This window comes from Manis javanica, chromosome 16, assembly GCF_040802235.1.
Source record: "Manis javanica isolate MJ-LG chromosome 16, MJ_LKY, whole genome shotgun sequence".
Lineage (NCBI taxonomy): Eukaryota > Metazoa > Chordata > Mammalia > Pholidota > Manidae > Manis > Manis javanica.
This window is the reverse complement of record NC_133171.1, coordinates 63,466,239-63,490,441: the sequence shown is the minus strand read 5'-3', so window position 1 is coordinate 63,490,441 and position 24,203 is coordinate 63,466,239. Positions and strand designations below refer to the sequence as shown.

General features: G+C 41.1%; 1 long non-coding RNA gene and 1 other non-coding gene across 2 annotated transcripts; one reads left to right on the top strand and one right to left on the bottom strand.

Annotated features, from left to right (window-relative positions):
* Positions 1-6,886: 6,886 nt before the first annotated feature.
* On the bottom strand, positions 6,887-22,540 carry LOC108400866 (uncharacterized). The gene is made up of 4 exons (XR_005062431.2): positions 22,451-22,540; positions 14,977-15,218; positions 13,900-13,999; positions 6,887-8,027 (listed from the first exon to the last, which is right to left on the bottom strand). It is a non-coding gene; the product is annotated as an uncharacterized lncRNA (long non-coding RNA).
* Positions 17,025-17,096, top strand: TRNAM-CAU (transfer RNA methionine (anticodon CAU)). Its single transcript has one exon. It is a non-coding gene; the product is annotated as a tRNA-Met (tRNA).
* Positions 22,541-24,203: the final 1,663 nt, after the last annotated feature.

The following is a 24,203-nucleotide window of genomic DNA, read 5'->3' as shown; positions in this document are numbered from 1 at the left end:
ACAGTTGGGATGTTATGGGTAACAATTGACAAAAAGACTGTATTTTCCATTTAACAAGTGAGAACCTTTCTTTTCTAAACCCAGATTAGCAGCAACAATAATCTTTAGAAATACTGTTCTGAACACATTTTCTCCACATTTATTAAAATAAGTTATTGAGCAACACACCATATGCCAGGCCTTGTGTTGGCACCAGTGCTACAAAGGAATGAAGGACAAGACAACACAGTCCTTATCCTCAAGGAGAGGAACAAGGGATGTAAGCAGTAAATTATACTAAAATCGCAAAGTGGAGCAATAGACCTACACACTGCTGGCCATTCTTATTGGGGTGCAGAGGAGGAGCATCTCCCTAGTCCTTGTGGGCAGATACTGCCAGAAGCCCGACCACCTATATTCAATTCTTGCCTCTGCCACTTTTTGATATATGGCCACAGGCAAGTTATGTGGCTTCTCCATGACTCTGTCCCTGTAAGATGAAGATGGATATAGTGTCAACCTCATAGTATTGTCATGAATGCAATTGTGGAAAAGCTCTCTTAAATGCTTCAGACAGTGTCTGACACATAGAAGTGGTTGCTACTTTTATTTTTATCATTACTTTCTGCTTATCAAGCCTCATTAACCAAGATCTTTCCTTGTTTTTCTGAGTTTATATATGAGCAACTTAAGTCTTAGAGATAACAATGTGTTGAGATTATACTAGCTATAAGGGACAGCAACCAGTGTATTTGTCTCCAGAACTCATATTCTTGATTACTATGCTGTTGTACTTGCTAAGTAGCTTTTTAAACCCTGTTTATTATTTAAAAAGTGACTTTTGGAAAATAATACCATGGACTCCCTTATCCCTATGACCTTATTTCTACAGTTAGGCTCTCCCACCCATGCCCCTGATAATTTTGAAGCCAATTTTAGACCTTTTTAAAGGTTTTTTGAAGGCAACATCCTTTTTTGGTGGGATTTTAGTGGTATGTGCCTTCATTTAATTTTGTGGCTCAGGAAGAAATTGGTTGAGTTGCTCTAGAGAGATGCTGGGCCAGGGAGTCCTAGAACTCCCATTGTCCCTCAGGTCAGTGGTGAAGTCCAGCCCTTCCTAAATTGCTGGCTGCATGTGCCTGGGATCCTTCCCAAAGAACATGCAGCCCAGAAAGTAAGCTGATGGTTCTTAGTGTGGACTGTTCCTAGGCTCCCTGGGTATTCCCTTCTAATCCAGAAAGTTTCCAGTGTGGCCCAGGAATTTGCATTCTTAGAAACTGCCTGGTGATTCTGAAGCTGGAAATCTTTGAGAAATAAGATTTAGATTATTACTTGAATAATGGTGAATTTGCCTCATCTTAAAGAAGAAAACCTTCACTCTTCTAAGTGTTGAGGAAAACATATCTCCAGTTTAGGCCCAAAGATGTGTATGTGTGTGTATTTGTGTCTATGTGTGCACTGATTTTCTTTAACTAAAATTTGAAAATGAATTTAGCATTACATGCTGCTAAGATACCACCTTTTCTCTTTTTCTTTTGGATGGAAGGACTAACACAGAAAATAAATGAGGAAAATTTAGGCATTCTGAATTAAATTAAATTGACAAAATGCCTTCCTGCAGAAATCTCTGATGTGAAAAACACCTGTTTGTCAGTGTTCATCCTCAGTGATCACCAACTGCCACAGGCAGTCCATTCCTCAAGGAGATACTTGGCTGCTCCCTGAATAAGCTGCAGGGAACTTTTGTTTTTATGGCTTTTGTATTTAATATAGTTTTTTGTTCTTACCCTAATTTGAAGTTGTTCTGTTTAAGCACAATAAACACAAAGAAGTGCTTACCCTGGTGCTTTTCAAGTGCACTTGAGACATTTGGAAGTATTTCTTGTAACTCTGTTTTTCCTTCTGTTATGAAAAATGGTTTTTTTCTCTTGATTTGAGTTGAACCCTGATAGACTCAAGTAATTCCCAGGGAGAAGTAGTGTTCCCTTTGAAGTTAATCTTTATTTATTCAGAAATTCTCCCATTTTCCCCTACATCTTCTATTCCAAAAGGAGGACATATGAGAATATCAGCACAACACAGCTAAACTGTCTCTCCCATGGGTTATGTAAAGATTAATACTGGTTCTCCTGACTCATTAATGAGCCATATAACATACAAGGAACCATTCAACATGAGTAAAGGTGGCCCAGTGGACTACCTTCCCAGAATCTAGAGGATTCATCATTCCCAAAATGCAGGAAGATTTGTGTATTTTGCTTGTTGGACCTTTACAATAGACAAATCCAGTTCCTTTGGGGGAAGAAACAATACTTTTTATCTTTCCCTAAAATTAGAAAGATAATTAAGAGAATGGTATAGCATACAACTCACATTTTTCCTACATTTCTCAATATTTTAGAAGTTTTTCATGGAAATTTCACTCTGACAATCCCCTTCATCCAGAACTGCACAATCTGTCACCAGGTTCTTAATCTCTTTTTTTCCTACTGCCTCCCCATGCCCACTATTAACCCTTTTGGCTCAAACTCATATCAGTAATGTTTCCTGGTGTCCCTATTGAGTGTCCCACAGCCTCTAGTCTGTCTCTACTTGATTCCACACTCACATGATGGCCAGGGGAATTGAAACCCAATACAAACTCATGCCTTTCCAACTTAAAAATCTTTCCATGTTCCCACTGTAAATAGGTTGCTATTCACACTGCATCACTGATTTATAAACTTGTCCATGATCAGCCCCTCCAGCTGCCTCCTAGCCATGCCTGGCTCCTTAGCAATTGTCCCAATAGATCCTGCTCTGTTTTCCTCACCTGTCTGTGCACGTTTTGTCCTTAGTCTACAGTATTCTTCTCTGCTTGGTGTCGAGTACATACACCTTAAGGACAACCTCAAGTTTCATGTCTTCATCTTACTCATTCTCATGGAGAGAAACGCCTTGATCATGATAAGCATGGAGGAGAGCATTTCATCAGATTGGGCCTAGTTTAATGCTTGTCTGTGTGTGTATGTGCAGTGATTTTCTGTCTTTTCTTTTTTTAAAATTGCAGTAGAATTATACATAACATAAACATTGATACTTTAACCATCACAGTTAACCATCTCAGAACTTTTAAAGTATCCCACACTGAAACTCTGTACACATTGAACACAAACTCCCAGCTCTCTAGTACCCAGCCCCTGGTGACAACTGTTCTGCTTTGTCTTCATGAATATGACTATTTTAGATAGCTCATATAAAAGGAATAATATAATATTTGTACTTTTGTGTGGCTTATTTTATTTAGCATAATGTACTCGATGTTATCTACATTGTAGCATGCATCAGAATTTAATTCTATTTTAAGGCTCAATAATATTTTATTTTGTTTCCACCACATTTTGCTTATTCACTCATCTGTCCATGAACATTTGACTTTTTTCTACTTTTTTGGCTATAGTCTCTGGTTTAAATTCTCTTAGATATATACCTAAAAGTGGAATTGCTGGATCATCTGATAATTCTGTTTAGCTTTTTGAGGAACTGCTATACTGTTATCTGCAGTGGCTGCTCCATTTTACATTCCTACCAGCAATGCACAGTTATGTCAAGTTTCCACATGTTTTCTGATATTTATTTTTTATGTTTTTGATAATAGCCATCCTAATGGGTGTGAGATAGTATCTCAGTATGATTTTGATTTTCATTTCCCTAATGGTTAGTGATGTTAAGCACCTTCTCATGGCTTGCTGGCCATCTTTTTATTTTCTTTGGAGAACTGTCTGTTTAAGTTTTTTGCCCATTTTAAAATTGAATTTTTGTCTTTTCATCATTGAGTTATAGGAATTCTTCATATATTCTAGATATTAATCACTTATCAGATATATGATTTGCAAATATTTTCTTGTTTGGTGGGTTGCCTTTTCATTCTGTTAATAACAGTGTTCTTTGATGCACAAAAGTTTTAATTTTGACAAAGTGAAATTTATCTATTTTTTTATTTGTTGTCTGTGCTTTTGTTGTCATGTCCAAGAAATCATTGCCAAATGCAATGTCATGAAGATGTCACCTATGTTTTCCTCTGAGTTTTTACTTTTAGCTCTTACAACCTGGGAAATGTGGTCAATTGTCACCTGTTTCCTAGGTAGCCATAGCACCTGGCATAGGTGGGAACAGCAGAATCTTCTAATGTTGTGACCCAGAACTGCCAGGTGCTGACAGAAACTCTTGCCTGATACCACTGGAGCTAGACAGTAAGATCAGCTCCCATCTGTCTCTTTCTTTGCTGGCTGCTCCACCGGCTGCAGTGATGTACTGCAATTCTTTCTCTTCCATGGCTCTGAGAAATCTCCAAGCGAACTGTAAGAACTTCTAATGGCAGTTTTTTTCCGAGCTGGTCAGGTAGCTCATGGAGGATGAATGGTTTCTCTTATTCAAACTGTGATCTAAGCTCCTAGAGTAGAGACTTCTGGGGTTTAGACCTGGGCACAAAAGAAGCAAGCTCTCCATTTTCTATTAGGGGTTTCAGTGCAGATGGTCTGGTTCCCTTGCTATTTCTCTGTCTGCCTGAGTTCTTAGTGAATGTAGGGTCTTCCAACCTCACTATTCCTTCCCTACACTCTCTGAGGGCCCTCAGCATTGCCACTTTTGCACAAGGGCTCTGGGGCTCCTCAGATGGTAGAGCCCAACAGAGGGGATATGGAGTGGGGTCACTCTTCTCAGAAGGATTGATCTTGATTGTCACTGGGCTCCACACCGCTCTATGAGCAGACAGAAATATTTTCTTAAATGTGCCTACTAACCTCATTGAGCATGCAGGTGGTGAGATGAACAGGATTAAGGTCTGGGTGCTTCTGGTGGACAAGCTAAACATGGTGGTTGCTATGCAGGGACTTGACAGGTGGGCAGAGCACAAGCATCTTGGGCAGGCCAGTGTAAACCTGGGCTGAGACTGACAGCAGGGGTTGGCTTGTCTTGGTAGCCACCCATGGGTAGTGTGGCTGAGTTGTGGATCCCAGACCTTCCAGTGCCTGTTGTTTGCTGATGTGGGAAGTGAAATGCACATTGTTCTGCTGACTGTTGGTGTCAGGTACAAGGCAAAGGCAAGAGTATGGGTCTCAGGGAGCTGGCAACCTCCATGCTGTGAGGTCCCAAACCTATCAAGCCAGAGCCCATGGGCACAGGGGATATGTGGGCCCTCAGCGGTTGGCCAGTGTGTGCTACTATTTGGTGCTGAGGCATGAGCTCAGGGCTCTGCCCTCTTCTCCATAGTCTCCAGAGTGTGGCATGGAAAGAGCAGCCCTTGATGAGGCAAACAGCTCCTGGGTACACAGTCCCCAGATACTCCATTCTTGGGGAGCTATGTGGCCCAGGATTACCAATCTGCACAAGCTGGAACCAAGCTGAGGCTGGATCTCCAGGCTCAAGTTGCACCTGGCCTCAAGGGTCTAAGCTCAGGGACCCAGAGGCATCTGGATGTGCAGCAGGACATGAGCTCTGAGGTGTGTGTGAAGGGTTAGTTCAGGGATCTCAGGACTGTAGGCTCAGAAACTGTGAAGCTGATAGCACCACACAGCCATGATAGACATTGACAGTACCAGCCAGCTGGGAGACTGGGGGCAGAGCTTGCTGAACACAGGGCCATGGGGCTCATGGGTCCCTGCCATATCTTGCTAGGTGGTCTACAGCCTCTCACCCACTTAGAGGACAGAGTACAAGGTGCCACCACCTCCTAGTCCCACCAGGATCTCCTTTGAGGCTGAATCTGGGCCACCCTCCCCAGATGGGTAGCACTAGTGGCACTCAGCATCCACAGGGGCCACAGTGGCTCTAAGATGGCAGGTAGGACTTATTGTCCAGGCTTGCCAAGAATTGCCAGGACAAGTACACTGCCCTACCCAGCACAAAAGGATCAGCAACATCTGAAGGGCTCAGATAGATGGGCTGTAGCTGCCTCTGTTTGCAGCTCTGGGAGAGTTTGAAGGAACTTATTGTTCACAGATGGTATTTAAATGGACTTACTTCAAAATTCACATTCATTATTGATTTTATACTGACTAGAATTATTCATTTTAGTATGTATTTAAAAGCTATTTATGTCTCAAATTCTCAGGAAAATGATGCTTTTCCAGTTTACCCTTTTTGGAATGAGACTTATAAATTAGATTAAACTTTATAATACTTTGTGAAAATCAGTTATTTGGTTGCAACAGAATATTTGTATCTAAGTAAGAAGTCTCTTCTCTCCCCCACAGTTTTTGAAATTTATAGCTATCTAAATAAGATTAATTTATTTCTTATCACTGATTCTAGACAATTCAAGTATTTTAGAATATTACCTCAAGTATCCATTACTGTAAATCAGTTGGATTTACAATATATTTTTTCTCTGGTCTTTTTCACTTTATTGATTATATTGTTATATTAAGCTTTTAAGCTACTTCCCATTGTGAAAATTGACATGACTGGAGTAATTTTAGGATGGAGTTGGAGTGGTTACTGGAGAGAAATAGCTTTCCCCACCTTTGTTTGAACTGGGCCAAAACCTTTGGACTAGGCAAGATAGCAATTGTCTGAGAAGTCATGGGGAAAATGAACATCCTGATCACAAGTCTGATGGATGTGAATTTTCTGAAGATAGAATCAGTAGTTGAATAATATATAACCCAGAGTTAACTTAGCTTATTAAAATACCTATAGAAAACTGTTTTTTTCTCTTCTTACCTCATGCAATTACCCACTTCCCCTGCACCCCCACCCACCGCCTTCCTTTCCTCATAAAACCTTTCTTTTACCTTACAAGTGGAAACACTACTTGATTATCTACCTGAGTCTGTGCTTCCCAAACTGTAATTCTTCGATCTCAAATAAACACTCGCTTACTTCTCTTTATAGCTTTTTATTTTCAGGTTGACACCATACAGGCAAATAATTAACTGGGTTTCATTTAATGATAGTCATTGCAACAGTCCCTTGGAAAATAAATTTATACCAGAAATATGTGAATGGATTTGGGTAAATCATATTCAGTAAATTAAGCTATTATGAAGTTAGTTCCAGGGTCAAGAGAGCTGTTCAATAGTGACATTTTCCTGTTAGGCATTGTCTCCTGCTGAAGTCAGTAAGGAGCTGGGGCCCAATCACCTCTTTGCAGAAATGATGCTCTTGATCACAGGCTCTTTCTCTCCTGCCCTCTCACCATCCCTGGGCTGCCATCACCCTGTGTGTTGGATCCTCTCCTGGCAAAACACAGTCCTAGTACAAGGTTCCCATCTTCCCTGCCCTTCTTTTGCCAGAGTCCAGCTACAGCGGGGGAGTGTGAAGACCAAAAGGATGAGATGGAGTCAGTGCATGGAGAGACAGGACACAGAGTCAGATGGCGGTGGTCTCTTGACAAAGTGCTGATGACAGCTTTATTTATGCCATTTTGCACAAGGATATGATTATTTTTTATTTGTTCTTTTGATTAATAAGCATAGCCAAGCTTTTTTCTTTCTGTTTCCTTCTAATCTATACATTGTTAGTCAAGTGTTAAGACAGGTGATTTTTTTTCTGTTCCTTGACCTAAACTTTTCTTAGCAACATGGACTCTATTGTGTTTCTTATTTCTATGCAAAGCAGTTTCTAAGTAATGCATGTGACCACAGAAACGTGCAGCATGTAGCAGTAACTATGGAGTCTATCAGCTCAGGGTAAAATACAGGTCACTCACTACTACAGTTAGCTAGGCAGGTATCATCATCTACATTTTTAATGCAATGGGTACATTTTATCCCCTCATAATATTTATTCTATCATAGGTAGATGCAAGGTAAAGATAGAAATGAAAGGAAAGGAGCGACACATAGCAGCAATTCACCGGAGAGTTCCGCTTTATTAGGGAAAGGTGCTGGGTTATATAGGAAGGGGCATGAATTGATTGAGGTGTCACTTCTATGGGGCTGTTGGCTGTTGGCTAGGTGCTGGGATTGGGAGGGGGGCGAGAGGTGATTGGGCTTCAGGTGGCGCCGGCAGGAACTGAGGATCCCCCGAAGAGAAGCCGGAAGTTTGCCATCTTACTGGTGGGGACCCTTCAAGAAAGCATGATTTAGAACTGTAAGAAGGCAAGTGTAGATGATCAGGTCTGTGCCTATAGACCAGGTATTAATCCAAGTTAGACAAGGGCAACAAAACATCCATGGGTGTAGACAATTTCTTTCAACACTGGGCAGGGGGGATGAGGTTCTAAGCTTCACCTCTTTTGGCCCCATTTTCTCACCTGATGGCACCCCTGTGACTGTGCCTGTCTTAGGTTGTTCCTCCCTTGAGGAATCTTACCCGTCTCTGGCTAACCAGCCATCTTCCAGGGCCATACAGGGAGATGTAAAGCTGGTACGTGAGAGAGAAGTAATGTTCTTTGAAAAGGTTAGTTTTTCACTTCTTTGCAGATTTATGCTCCATGGCTTCTATGCCCAGCACTTGTCTTGAGGTATCTTTACCACTTGGCAGAATTATGGTACTTGGTAATTTCACATATAGGCACGAATTCTAGTAAAGGGCTGTAATTAGGAAGGAAAAAGAAAAACTATAGAAGTAGCAGAGGGAAGAAAACATGAGAAGATTGATTAAGTGTCAGGTTTATTCCATTCAGTACTCCCCTATAACTCTATTTCTCTAATTTTCCTATAAAACTTCATCACTAATTTCACTAGCATTAAAAAAAGGGGGGCATTCCCACTTAGGTGGAGATGGGGTAGTCAATGTTTGACTAGCTACCTACAGGTTTTGGTATTCTATGCCAAGATTGCTATCTGGCCCCTGCGTGTTCTATTCTTCAGGAGCACTGTCCTGAAAGCTTCTGGGAAGTTTATGTTCTCCTCCTTTCCATGCTGCTTATCGAAGGTTAGTGTAGTCTTTGGCAAAAATGCAAGCAAAAGCAAAGCCAATAGTATAATGGAGAATAACAAAATCAAGGTGGGTAATAGGGGGAGCCAGCTGCAAAGGCCCTTGATTTGTGGGTATCTTCCTCCAGCCTGAGTTTTGCTACACAGCTTGAGTAGCATGGCTCCCGGCCCTCCTTCCTATCTCACCTTTAAAGTTCAGGTGGTGTAAGAATATAGTAATTTATCCTCCATTTGCCGCATGGCCCCAAGCACATAAGCCAGTGAGAATTATGCCTGCGCTTGCCTGGGGCTTCACTGGGTTTACCCTGCCTTATCTCTAAACATCCCGACCCTCCCCCAAAGCAATAGGCCAAGTGGATCTGCCACAATAAAAGGCACCATGCTGCTGCCCTCTCTTTATCTCTGTCTGTCTCTCTGCTGCTCTCTCTCTGTCTCTGTCTCTCTGTCACTCTCTCTGTCTCTCTTTGCTGCCCTCTCTCTCTGTCTCTGTCTCTCTGTCCCTCTCTCTGCTGTTCCTCTCTCTCTCTCTGCTGTCTCTCTCTCTCTCACTGCTCTCTCTGCTGTTCCCCCTCTTTCTGCCCACCACCCTCTGGGGCAGCCACTCTCTCCTTCAGATAATACAATCTCTTGCGTGGGCCTGTGTCTCCTGAGACATTCTAGGTAAGGAGGGTCGCGGTGAGATATCCATTCAGGTGGAAAATCCTTTCCTGGAGAAGGTCTCCAGACACATGGGAGAGAAGGAGTTTGGTCTTCTGTAGGGGTGAAACTGGTGAAGGGAGACCCCCTCCCAAGCTCTCCTTCCCCATGAGGGCCCTTTGCATCCCAACTCCTGGTTTTTGAGAGTGTGTGATGCAGGGTGGAGAGGGGCCCTGTGCACCACCTTGAGTCTCTGGAGAGGTATGGATGAGGGAGGAGCCACCTGGCAAGGAAAGAAGGGAGAGGAAACTTCCCTAGTTGCATGCCAGGGTTTTCAGCTGGTTCCTTATAGGAATGGAATCTGTAATTTCTGGTGGATGAGTCTCCTTACCTGTCTGTTATGACCTCATGTTTAATGCCAGGGACCTGGCACAATCATCCTGTTCTTTTGAAAGGAAGATTGTATATAAAGGGCTTGATGCCACTGCCCAGAAGCCTGGGAAGGTCTAAATCTGACTCCTATGCTGACCTTTCCCCACTCTAGACTGAACCATTTACCTGCTTGTTATATTAGAGATGGCATTTGAGTGAATTTGGAGGGAATACTTTTGTGTGTGTTTGTGTTTTTTCTTATTAAAGACTTTATTTTTTACAGCAGTTCATCACATGATCATCTCCATAGATGCTGAAACAACATTTGACAAAATTCAACATCCACTCGTGATAAAAACTCTCAACAAAATGGGTATAGAGGGCAAGTATCTCAACATAGTAAAGGCCATATATGATAAACCCACAACCAACATCATACTTAACAGCAAAAAGCTGAAAGCTTTTCCTCGAAGATTGGGAACAAGACAAGGATGCCCACTCTCCCCACTTTTATTGAACATAGTACTGGAGGTCCTAGCCATGGCAATCAGACAACACAAAGAAATAAGCAACATCCAGATTGGTAAGGAAGAAATTAAACTGTCCCTATGTGCAGATATGGTCTTGTAAAGAAAAACCCTACAGAATCCACTCCAAAACTACTAGAACTAATAACTGAATTCAGCAAAGCCGCAAGATACAAAATTAATGCACAGAAATCTGTGGCATTCCTAAATGCTAATGATGAACTAGCAGAAAGAGAAATCGGGAAAACAATTCCCTTCACAATTGCATCAAAAAGAATAAAATTCCTAGAAATAAACTTAACCAAAGAGTTGAAAGACCTATACCCTGAAAACTATAAGACGCTCATAGAGAAATTAAAAAAGACACCAATAAATGGAAATATATCCGATGCTCATAGATAGGAAGAATTAATATTGTCAAAATGGCCATGTTGCCTAAAGCAATCTACAGATTCAATGCAATTGTTAGGGAGTGTTTGGTTTGGTGACTCAGGGATGTCAGAGGACAGAGTGAGGAAAGAATTCATTAAAGAAAGTGGTGGGAGCCATGCTACTCAAGCTGTGTAGCAAAACTCAGGCTGGAGGAAGATCCCCACAAATCAAGGGCCTTTGCAGCTGGCTCCCCCTATTACCCACCTTGATTTTGTTATTCTCCATTGTACTATTGGCTTTGCTTTTGCTTGCATTTTTGCCAAAGACTAAGCTAACCTTTGATAAGCACCATGGAAAGGAGAACATAAACTTCCCAGAAGTTTTTCAGGACACTGCTCCTGAAGAATAGAACATGCAGAGGCCAGATAGCAATCTTGGCATAGAATACCAAAACCTGCAGGTAGCTAGTCAAACATTGACTACCCCATCTCCACCTAAGTGGGAATGCCCCCCTTTTTTGTAATGCTAGTGAGACAGGGACCATGGATGTAGTCAGAGTAGGGTGAGGGCCTCTGGAGGGGGCAGGGTGGGATATTTGCAGTCAGAGCAATGTAACTACATGCAAGGAAACCCCGCTAGTAAACTCTATGTTAAACATTGAGCTCTAGAATCATTCTTCAGTGAAATCAGTTAATGTTCCCCAGATAAAGAAGAGTAGCACATGTTTTATTATGCTAATCATTTGTAACCATGTGTAAGATTCACTTTAGCACAGTAAAAGGCCCAGGCCTATGTGCTGTCTTTCCTCCTTCAGATCTGACTAGGTACTTCTGCAAACTGAGCAACTAACTTAGCATGCAGACCCAGCTGTAGACAGCATGGTAAAGGCAGGAAGAATTCCATCTTAAAGATAAGATTGCATTTTAACACCCAGGAAGTTCAAGAGGCAAGATTCTTTAGCAAGTAGACAATACCTCAGCCCATCTTGGGGGCTGGGCAGGCAGCCTTTTGATATGTTCCCAGACCAAGGCACCTGTGTCCCAGAGAGAAATCAAGGCAGGAAATTCCTTACAGTTAAGTTAATTTTTAATATTCAGGGACCGCTTAACAAGTCCCCACCCCTAAGTTTTTTCATGTTCTCGAAAAATCCTCAACTGCCTATAAAACCCCCTAGACAACGCACCACTACAGACTCTCTTGTCCCCTCCTGGCGTGAGCCGGGAGCTCTGTCCTTTCTTTCACTTTATCTCTAAATAAAAGCCTGCACCTTGCTCTCCTACCTTGACTGTTTGTGAAGCTCATTCTTCGGCTCCACATACAAGAACCCTGGCATCACTAGTGAAATTAGTGATGAAGAGTTTTATAGGAAAATTAGAGAAATAGAGTTATAGGGGAATACTGAATGGAATAACCCTGTCTGACACTTAATCTTCTCATGTTTTCTTCCCTCTGCTACTTCTATAGTTTTTCTTTTTCCTTCCTAATTACAGCCCTTTACTAGAATTTGTGCCTCATATGTGAAATTACCAAGTACCACAATTCTTCCAAGTGGTAAAGATACCTCAAGACAAGTGCTGGGCATAGAAGCCATGGAGCATAAATCTGCAAAGAAGTGAAAAACTAACCTTTTCAAAGAACATTACTTCTCTCTCACTTACCAGCTTTACATCTCCCTGTGTGCCCCTGGAAGATGACTGGTTAGCTAGAGATGGGTAAGATTCCTCAAGGGAGAAACAACCTATGACAGGTACAGTCACAGGGGTGGGCATCAGATGAGAAAATGGGGGCCAACAGAGGTGAGGCTTAGAACCTCATACCCCTCCCCAGTGTTGAGAGAAATTGTCTACCCCCATGGATGTTTTGTTGCCCTTGTCTAACTTGGATTAATACCTAGTCTATAGGCACAGACCTGATCATCTACACTTGCCCACTTACAACACTAAATCATGCTTTTTATCTTTATCTTGCATCTACCTATGATAGAATAAATATTATGAAATAAAATGTACCCATTGCATTAGAAATATAGATGATGATACCTGCCTAGCTAACTGTAGTAGTGAGTGACTTGTATTTCACCCTGAGCTGATAGACTCCATTGTCACTGCTACATGCTGCATGTTTCTGTGGTCATGTGCATTACTTAGAAACTGCTTTGCATAGAAACAAGAAACACAATAGAGTCCATTTTGCTAAGAAAAGTTTAGGTCAAGGAACAGAAAAAAAATCACCTAACACTTGGCTAACCATGTATAGATTAGAAGGAAACAGAAAGAAAAAGCTTGCCTATGCTTGTTAATCAAAAGAACAAATAAAAAATAATCATATCCTTGTCCAAATGGCATAAATAAAGCTGTCATCGGCACGTTGTCGAGAGACCACCTCCATCTGACTCTGTGTCCTGTCTCCCCGTGCACCGACTCCATCTTATCCTTTTGGTCTTCACCCCCTTCCCCGCTGGAGCTGGACTCCAGCAGGAACCTACATCTGCACAGGCCTTAATATAATCTTTCATTCTAGCTCCCATGGCCTTCAAAGGTCTAAGACCTCTTTGACACTCTGTGTTTGCATTATCATAGGCTAATATTTGTAACAACAGGTCTCTCAAATCTGGATGTGCTAGTGTCATTCTCAAATTATCTTGCAATTTCACAACAAAATCAACATTAATACTTGTTTAAGTTTGTTCAATGGTCAGGCACACTTTTTAGCTGCTTGTATTTTCTCCCAGGCTTTTAGGCAACACAAATGTATTTACCTTACAGCTGTATCATTGTACCCTGCTTGTTTATCTAATGGCAGCCAATCTCCTTGGCCTGCTAGTTGTTCAGTAGTTATGAGAATCAGAGGATTAGCATGCTGGTTTGTCAAAGCGTGTGCTTTTGTTTCCTCATACCACCATGTCTTAAATTGCAAAAACTCAGGAGAATCTAGACAAGTGCAAGCCAATAGATCCCAGTCATAAGGAATCATCTTTTCTTGTTCTGCCAACCCCTCAAAAGACCCACAACATATGGAGAATTAGTTCCATAGGAAGAAATAGCTTCTTTAAAATCTTTTAATGTTTTGTAAGGAATGGGTGCATACTGTACTCTGACACCCCCTTGGGGAAAGTCAGGGTCCTCATTGGGACCAAAAGGAACAACACTTACCCGTGCCACTAAGTGTGTCAAATAGGCATCTAAATCACCTCTCTGGGCCTTCCATATCCCAGCTGTGAAAGCAGACCCAGCAGGAATGGGAGCAGCGGGCCTTTGACAGTGAAAGGAAGCAAAAAAACCTGTCATCACCAGTCTTGGAGAACGAAGAGGAATCAGGCGGATGTGGTGATGAAGATTGTACAGTTACTTTTGCCACATCCTCTAGTAATTCTTTCTCATGGACCTGTGTTTCAGTCTAAGTTTCAGATGATGGGGGAGTTTGTAAGGGTTGTAAAGCAAGAGTAATCAATTTGCACAATGACCAAACAGGTACAGGGATAATGTTTCCTTGTCTGTGAGCTTTTTTGAAATCTCTTAATACATTACTCCAATCATCCTGTCTGAGGGTTTCTTGTGGGGGCAACCAGTAACAGTGTTTTTTAATATATTTGTGAAGTTGAGCAAAATCTTTTTTAGAAAATTTCATTCCTGAAGTCTTTAGGAGGGTGAGACAGGGGCCATGGGCTTAGACAGAGTAAGGTGAGGGCCTCCAGAAAAAGCAAGGCAAGATATTTACAGTCAAAGCAATGTAACAGTGTAAAGTCCCTATGGAAACTCTGTTCAGCATTATGCAAAGACAAGGTCACACTAATTCTCTAGGGTAAAGATACCAGACTAGGAATATAGACATCTTCAGTGAGATCAGTTAAAGGTCAAAAGGCCAGGAGCAACTTGGCCTGGAATGTTTGAGTGTTCCACAAGGGTATCTCAGCATAACCCATGGCTTCACTGTAAAAGGCCCTAGCAAACAGACAACAACCCAGCCCACCTTGAGGGCAAGGCAGGTGGTACAAGTCCACAACCTAAACTCTCAATTCCCCTAAATCCTCAACTGCTTGTAAATTCCCTAGACAACGCACCACCCTGGGCTCTCTTGTCCCCTCCAGGCATGATCCAGGAGCTCCTTCCTCTTACTTCATCTCTCAATAAAAGCCTCCTTGGCTCTTTGCTAAGTTCATTCTTTGACTCCACAAACAAGAACCCCGGCATCAAGGGTATGCAGTAATTTTAAGTGATCCTCCAGTTTACCTGCTTTAGTTTCATTTTGGCCCATTATAGTGTCCCTGACGTCTCGATCCTGTCCCTACGTACGCTTTCCCAGGAGTCTTACTGGATGGACGATCTTCAGCAGCTTCCCTGCTCTGAGCTTCAGATCTTCAGCAGCTTCCCTGCTCTGAGCCTCAGATCCCTGTTCAGGCGCCACTTGTCAGCCCGCCTCCCACTGCTTCTGACTCGCAGATTTGGAGGGAGCGTGATGAGATGCTGAAGATCTGAAAGGACCAGCCAAGGAACTCAAGAAGTTGCAGCACAAGAGTAATGCCAAGAAGGCACTCCTCATATTTATTGAGCAAGTGAACTCAAACATCTAAAGAATTCTGTGTAGGGGGTTCAACACAAAATCAGCACACAATAATTATCTGACCTTGAGCCTAGCCCTAGGGCGTGATGCTCCTCAAGAATACCAAAACCATGTGAAGGTGGTCATGTCACAGGACCTGTTTTGGCCCTAATCATTCCAGTTTTGATCACGCTTCAAGAGTTGTAGGAAAAATAATCAAGTCATATGTATTTGTACATTTGGTTTCTATTCTGCTTGATTTATGTATTAATCCCATTAATCTTACACTAGGTCAATGTCTTGTGGGACCTAGGTCTGTTTTGCTCAGGATCCATCTTGTCCGCATGAATCATTCCTGCCAGTTTTCTCATTGCCCTGTTCCATAACATCTTCCTAACTCCAGTATATAGGTCCCAGTGTCTCAGTCTGTTTATTGGACAAGGAAAGGAGAAAACTCAAATGGAATTGCTGCAGTGTGAAGGGTGGCAGAATATGCCACTCCAAAACACACCACTTTGTCATAGGGATTATTCTGAGCTGAAGACAATTGAGAAGAAGCAGATATAAGAAAAGCATCTGCCCTCCCACTGTTTACCTAAAAACAGGACATGTATTTATAAAGGTGTCCCTCCTCTCCTTTCTACTTGGGAAGACAAAGGTTATTCCCCAGAGACAAGTTTAGACCCTTAATCAATGGACAAGGCACTAACTTAAATCTGTGTAACAAACCTTACTCTTGTTTACCATACTTTTCCTGTTCACCTCCCTCCTCCCAATGGCCTCCCTAACACTTTTCTTTCTTTTGTCTTTAGCTGAAGATGGTATTTAGGCTGAGTCCTAGTCCACCCCTGGGAGTTAGTCATTTTTTCCTGGGTGTCTCCCATGTATACGTGAGGTACACATATTAAAATCTTTTTGTTTGTTTTTCTTTTGCTGATCTGTCTTTGCTACAGGGTTCCCAGCCAGGAAGAATACAGGGAAAATCATTTTTCCTCCCCCACAAGAGTAATGGACACTAACACCCTATCTGTCCTGACGGAAAAACAAGTCTTTAATGAAGACAGGAAAAGATAGTGAAAAGAACAAGAGGAAAGCTGGGGAAGGACTTGGATAACATAAAACCTGTTAATGCATATAAAAAGGTGCAGGAGGTCTCTATCTAGGCCATTAGTGAGAGCCAACATTCCCTGAGGGCAAGAGAAAACCGTTCACAAGAATGACTTCATGGAGATAAGGATGACCTCAAAGAGATGGAAAGCCCCTGTTCTTGAATTCAAAGGCAGAGTATTACCCAGGTAAACCGGATGGCCGGGAAGCTGCAAATGGCATTTAATTAGTCAGTGTGTGGAAATACTGTTTCTAGTTTCCTCAAATAAATTTTCTTGAGTGTGCCAGTTAATAGACTTCCTCTCTAAGGACAGTAAGTGTGACTTCATGCTTGTCTCAGCACGCCTATCCCTAAGGAAGTACTTCTGAGGGCTTGGCTTGACTTGCTTTAGAGTTCTTTCTTTGAGCTCAGAGAAACTTCTGGAGATAAAATGTCAGGGCTTGACGCATCTATGGCAGATTGAGAAAGGGATTGCTGGGGTTATTGGGTTTTTGTGGAAACTGGTCTTAGAGAAGTTAAGAGAACAAGGAAGGAAGAGAAAGGAAAAGCAGATAAGAAAATATGAAACATTTATTCTGGCAATGATAAATCTTCCACATGGTCAAGAACGACTACCAGAGGAAACTGCTCAGCAGAGTGGCGCAGCGGAAGCGTGCTGGGCCCATAACCCAGAGGTCGATGGATCGAAACCATCCTCTGCTACAACATTTTCGTGTACCAAGAGTTCTGATGATATTAAGAAAATAGCTATGTACTTGATGTAAGAAAATTAATCTCTGACGTTGTATCTTATTTCCAGAGGTTATGTATTGTATTTTCCTCCCTGCCACGCAACACCGAGTCAGCTGACTGCACCCTCCCTTTTTGTTCATTTAAAAAGAGGTAAATCTTACCTCTAAAGGGTAACAAATTCGATGTTTACTTCAAACAAATTAGCCTATCTTCCAGTGAATAGAATATACAATGAGATAGAATTTATATTTTCTTGCAATGTTCTTACATTTAAAGGGAAAACGTTGTTAGTTTTGCCTGAAGCAACCTAACCATTGGTTTCTGTAAATCCATATTGTCTTTTCACTTGGGTGGGAGTTTCTTGCCTCTTTTGCAATCAGTCTGATGCATGATTTATTAAATTCATTTCAAGTTAATGGTAATGGCTGTGAATTCTTCTCTAAAGCAATCTATGTACAATAATGGGAAATAAATCTTTATACCCTGTCCCTGTTCATGTTTACATAAACTTGATTTATGGGAGTGCTATGAGAAAAACAAGAACCAAATCAATGTGAATATGGTAGAAACCATTAGATTGTATTAAAACAAAACATTTTGTCTTAATTCCAGAATTCCATGGACAAACTCAGAAATAAAAAGAAGTCTTACTGATATATTTGCAGGAGAAAATTACTAAGTAAAATACATTTTGAGTGCCTATGGTATGACAAGAAAATACAAACTCTTCTAAACAATGAGAATTCACAGAGCAAAATATCAGAAGGGAAAAACATTAAAAATTTTGCATGAGATAGACCTATTTTATTCCTTTACCTTGCTGGTGAAGATGTTCATGTTTGGCGAGATCAACCACCTTCAATTTATTTTGCTTGCTTACCCCCAGAAGCATTTTCACTAACTTTAAACATTCAGGCACAGGAAATTGGTTGAATAAATGTGACATACAGACTAAAAGGAGAAGCACTCTGCAGCTTCAAAGAAGGTACGAGTGATATCCAGTAGATACTGTTAAGTGAAGAAATTGTGCAAGTGAGTATTATAGCGTGCTACCTTTTTTCAAGAAAGCAGAGGAGTTATGAAAACATACACATAAAATCGATGTTTTTCATTCCAAAAAGAAAACATAGCAAAGATAAACAGTGAAGCTTGTTATCTAAAAGGGTAGTTACAGCTGTGGGGGAAATGGAGTATAAGGAATATGGGGTGACTCTCCCCCTGACAGTACTTTTTGGTGTACCTTTATCTTTGGAAAGCATTTGAATTTTCTTCTTTTTTGAAAATCAATATAATATCAACAAAGATGGGAAGTAGTTGGATAAAAAAAGCCAAAACTGACTCAGCAAATGAACTCAGTTCTATTCCTTATTATAACCACATGTAAAGGAAAGGAATGTAATTTATGAAGAAATCATTTGATGGTACATCTTCACTCTTGATCAAGGAGGTGGGAGCAGAAGGGGAGGAACTGCAAACCAATCTCCAACTTTGTTTAGTAGATGTTTTTGGTAGTGAATGGCCAAGGCAATTCTGACATTACAGTAGGCGCACAAACAGCAAGTGAGTAAACATACCGATATTGTTGGAGCTAGGGATTTCAGTGTGGAAGAAGGGACAATACAAATACAGAATGAGGAAATGAAAGAAAGAATCCTAGAGACAGATTGGAGTTGGGGGTATTGGTGTGAGCTTATGATTTCTAAAACATGTATATGTGTGTGTATAGGAATGCATGTGTAAGTATATATGGATATGTGTACATAAGGTACATGTATGTATATGTACATGCATTTCCTAGATCTTTCCATTAAAAGACCAAGAAGCAGACATCATAGAAGCAATTAGTACACTAAACTCCCAGAGGTTAGTCTCTAATACTGAAAGAAACCAGGGTATCTTTGAGAAATGATGATTTAGGGCTGGGGCAGGGTAGATGTTAATTGGCCCTGAAACAAATTGTTATTCCCGAAAAGAAGACAGTACTTAGACAAGTGACTGTGTGACACGTTACCAGGACTGAGAAGCCAGCTTGAAGGGGCTCCCTCTGGTTAAATATACGTTATTTTGAGCTTCAATATAATTAAGGACAATAGTACAGTATAAACCATGAGGAAACAGTAAGATTCCATTAATCTATATCAATGACAGATATTTAATTAATGGAGAAAGAGGAGAACTCTTGCATAAAATAGAAAGTTGAGTGCAGGCTGGTAAATAAGGAAATAAAGCTCCAAGGAGCACTTGACACTTCGATGCTTCTGTGCCAGCCTGCTGCATCTCCTTCCTGGGTCCCTGCACTTGCCTCCCAGGCACCAGCTTTGGTAAAATTCTTTTCTCCTCAAGCACCATCTTCTCCTTCTCCTCATTTTTCACTTGTGACATTCTTTAGCTGCCTTCACTTCACCTGCCTCCCTTCTTTACTCATTCCTCAGATCTCCACTTAGCCTTTCCAGCTCTGCTCACTGAGGTGTCTTTGGCTTCCTGTATCTGGGCTGAGTTGCTCCCATCTACGTTTCCTCAGTGCTCAAGTTGCCCTTATCAGGCCACCGCATATTTTAATTGCTTATTCAGTAATATCTCCCTCCTGTGCTCTAGCAAGCTCCCCAGTGCACCCTGAGGCTTTGTTCTCCTTAGAGTTCCTGCTGCTTAGCACAGTGCCTTGGTCAGAATAGGAGTTAATAAACTTTTTTGGAACATGACCTATAATTTACCATGTTTTGATTTTAACCAGAACCCAGGATGGCTCAACTTTACTGATCTAATCAGAAGATCTTAGAATTGTCCTAAGTATACAAAAAGGAAAAAAGATAAGTTTAAAACTGGAAACAAGTATAAATGGAAATTGGCATATGATAAAGTTAGTATTTCAACTCAGCAGGCAAAGGTGATTTTAAAAGAAGTTGTGACAGTGCAACTGAGGAAACAAAGATGGACATTTATCTCTCTACCGTATAAAAAAATAAAGTTCCAAATAGATTAGTGATTTAAAAATAAAATAATAAAACACATAGTTTCAATTAGTAGAACTCATAGGAGTATATACTTGGAAACTGTTGCATGAGAAATATTTGTTTTGCATTATGCTGACGATTAGTGATGTTGAGTATCTTTTCATGTGCTTGTTGGCCATCTGTATATCTTCTTTGGAAAATGCCTGTTCTGTCTTCTCCTCATTTTTTAATCAGATTATTTTTTTTGTGGGGGGTTGAGTTGAAAACAAAATCACTAATTTGAAAAGATATATGCATACTCATGTTCATTGCAGCATTATTTGCAATAATAAAGATATGGAAGCAGCCCAGGTACCCATCAATAGATGAATGGATAAAGAAGATATGGTACATACATATACACAATGGAATATACACACTGGAATATACACATTGGAATATTACTCAGCCATAAAAAAGAAGGAAATCTTGCCATTTGTGACAACGTGGATGGACCTAGAGAGTATCACGCTAAGTGAAAAAAGCCAAGAAGAAGAAAGACAAATACTATGTGGAATCTAAAAAACAAATGAAAAAGAAGTAGACCCACACATATAAACCAGACTGTTGGTTCATGGGATGGATAAATTCAGAAAGGGGATAAAGAGTACAAACCGCAAATTGTAAAATAAGTTAGACATAGAAATGGAAGTACAACACAGAGACTATAAACAATCATATTGTACTATCTTGATATGGTAATGGGGTAACTACACATACTGTGGCAAGCATCTAGTAATGTATATAATTATTGAGTCATTATGTTCTATATCTAAAACCAATGTAATATTGTATATCAACTTTATTCCATTAAAAATATTTGATTAACAAATAATGAAAACACTTTAATGAAAGCCTACAAAATCATAATAAACCACTCTTAAATCAAACCATCTTAAATTAGATGTATACAAATGGAAAATTCACATTAGAAAAAAATTCCACCTGATAATTAGAAATAAAGGAGTCTGAGCATGAGAAGATGGGGAAGGGGCTGCTTTGGTCTGTCACTTCATTGTTCTAACCAGGAGCAGTGTCTTTAGGCTATTTTAATTCCTTAGAGTCTTTAGGAATTGTCACAATATTTTTGTGCTCTCACACACTGTTTATCCAGTGATCTTCTAAAATGTTTCTTCATAAATTTAAATGATTCCAAAGAATGTAATTGCCAGCAGATGATAAAATTGGAGCATTAAATGAGTCAAATCAATCATGGAACAGAAAAACTCTAACAATTTGACATGCACTAGCATTCTTTTAAAAATATACTTGATGAAATAAATCAGACAGAGAAAGATAAATATTGTATGATCCCACTTAAACGTGGAGTCTTAAAATATAACAGAAAGAGTTCAAAGATACAGAGAACAGACTGGTGACTGTAGGAGGGAGGTTGGAAAAATGGGTAAAGGTGGTTGAAAGGTACAAGTCTCAAGTTATAAGCCCTGTGGTGTAATGTACAGCATGGTGACTATAGATAATAAATACTGTATTGCATATTTGAAAGTTGCTAAGAGAGTAGATCTTAAAAATCCTCATCACACAGAAAAAAATTGTAACTATGTATGGTAATGAAAGTTAACTAGTTTTACTGTGATGATCATTTCTCAATATATGCAAATATTGAATCATTACCTTGACACCTGAAACTAATGTTAAAAAATATGCGTATATATGGCACACTTATTCAACAGTCAAAAAATGTTCATAAATTGTTTTGCTCTTTCAAAGATATTTATTCTATATTTGCCATGGAATTTAATCCCAATATGTTGCATTTTTAGGCTTAAAGACTGTGACTGATTACCCTATCACACTACTATGAAATAAAAATACATATATATATGAATAGAATATTTGTAAATCTCTGTATTTTAAGGGGTTTTCTTCTGGTTTGAGTTGTTTTTAAATTTAGTAGTAGCATGCAATCAAAAATGTATTTTTGTTAAGTGCTTATATAGTATATGAAAAATAAAATTATATTGAAACAATGAAAGGGACAGAAATTTTTCCCCCCAGTTAGCTTGTTCGTCTGTCCATGAAATTTTCCAGGGGCTGCAATGGAAAGGGTTTGGTAGAAATAGCAAAAGAACCAGTAATGTGTAGAAAGAAGCTAGGAAATGAGCTAGAAGAGTGAAGTCTTAGATTCCACCGAGATTTAACTCACATCACTGGATTTAGAGTTTAGAGTGCTAACCGCTACACAGCGGCTCCCACTTTTGAGCTCTGTCGTCGAAACATTTGGTGGTATAGTTTCTCTTCGCCAAATCCTCCAATTTACCTAAAAGATATAAGCACATTCCCTTTTCGTAGGATTAAGCCAGGGGCACTTACCTACTACGTATCTGCATCCAACATCCTTTAACCAGATCTCAATGGAAAACAGTGACTGTCAAATGTCAGGAATCCTTCTCTCCACCAACCCACCGCGTCATTTCCTCCTAAGCGGCTGCGAAACTTCCTGCCCCAGGACCTATATTTCTTCACTGGGAAACAAGTGATGTCGTTGAGTAGGACTGAGCCCTTACCGTGTTTGAGGTTTTGTGACAAGTGTTTGTGTTCGTACCTCACCTAAAGCTCACAACCGCCCTGTGAGATGGGGGTCCATTAACGCTATTTCACAGGTGAGGAACCTGTGCACAGACCTGAGATCCTTCACCCTGCTATCATCCTATTGCTTTCATAAAAGGTCTTTTACTAGGGCGGTATCTGGAGCTTTTGGGGACGCGTTATGGAAATACTTGATTGAAGTCACAGAGGAGACGTTGGTGTTTACGGAAAACTGAAATAAATCTGCTTGGACAAGGCTGGAAGAGAATACCAGCCGCCTCCGGAGCGCAACTCGGGCTAGGGGGCTGGGAAGGGAAGGGGGAAAGGAAAGGGCTCTCAGGGATCCCACTGCTTCCCTGTCATCAAAGGAAAGTATGCGCAGGGGAGACTCCCAAAAGGACACAAAGATTCCCCACCCCGCCTGCCATGTCCAATCCCCGCACACAGAGGGGCCCACCCCTTATGAAAACCCACAGGACAAATCTGTTTCTGTGAGGCGTCTTGAACGTTCTGAGTCGCATCCTAACCCAGTCTCTTCATAAACTCCTGGGGCCGGCTTTGGCTTGGCTGGGAGCGCGACGACGTTCAGCACTGGTGTAGGAGTGAGAGCCCGGGCAGTTTCTTTAGTGGTAGAGAGGGTCCAGTTCTGCGCCACGTAGTTTAACGGGATTCGATGCCTGTTGGATGAGAGTCTGCCTAGCGTAAATTGAATTTCTTGGCTTGCGGATTGGAGTTGCCTTTCAGGATTTCGCATTTTAAGCAAAGAAGCCCTGGAGGCGGGTTTCGAGGACGGCGCGCTCTCCTGTGGACACAGACTATAAAGCGCAACAAAACAAAATGAAAATCCCCCACAAAACCCCCTAAACAAAGGAACGAACCAAAAAAGTCCTCCACAGTCCTGCAAGTCTCCCAGTAAACACCAGGCTTCTTGGGGGAATCACTTTTAATTAGACTTTTGGAGGGTAGCTGTCATTGGACAGTCTTTAAATCGAGTCTTTTCTGGAAAGCTGGGGTGGGAGTTTTCCTCAAGCTTAGAACACGTCGAGGATGGTCAAAGACGGTTCTTGACTTGCAGAAGAAGTAGGAAATCCTCAGAAGAGAGGGTAAAAATCCTCTTGATACTCCAAACTGTCAAAACTGGGGGAAACAAGGAGAGGGTCAGTACCAAGGAGATGCTTTTATAACCGCCTGGGGAAAGCCTTGTAGATTTTTCGTCCCTGGACATAACCAGCCAGGATGAATGCACTAGTTCAATCACATTTTCTAACGCCATAGGGAAAAACAGTTCCGAAGGCCTTGACCCTGCGGGGTACCCGTTTAACAAAAGTGCACCGCATGCATGGGGTGCCTGTGACTTGAGCAGTAGACTCTTCGGGTTTAGAGTCAATACATCCGTGCTTCTCCCTGGCCTCGTCCTTCAGCCCTCCCAGACTCCCCCTCTCAGGCGAAATGCCACGAGAGCAACAGTAGGGGACGAGTAGGGAAGATGAAGTGCAGAGTTCAGAGGCTAATGTCTTCTTCCTGCACCTTGAAAAGG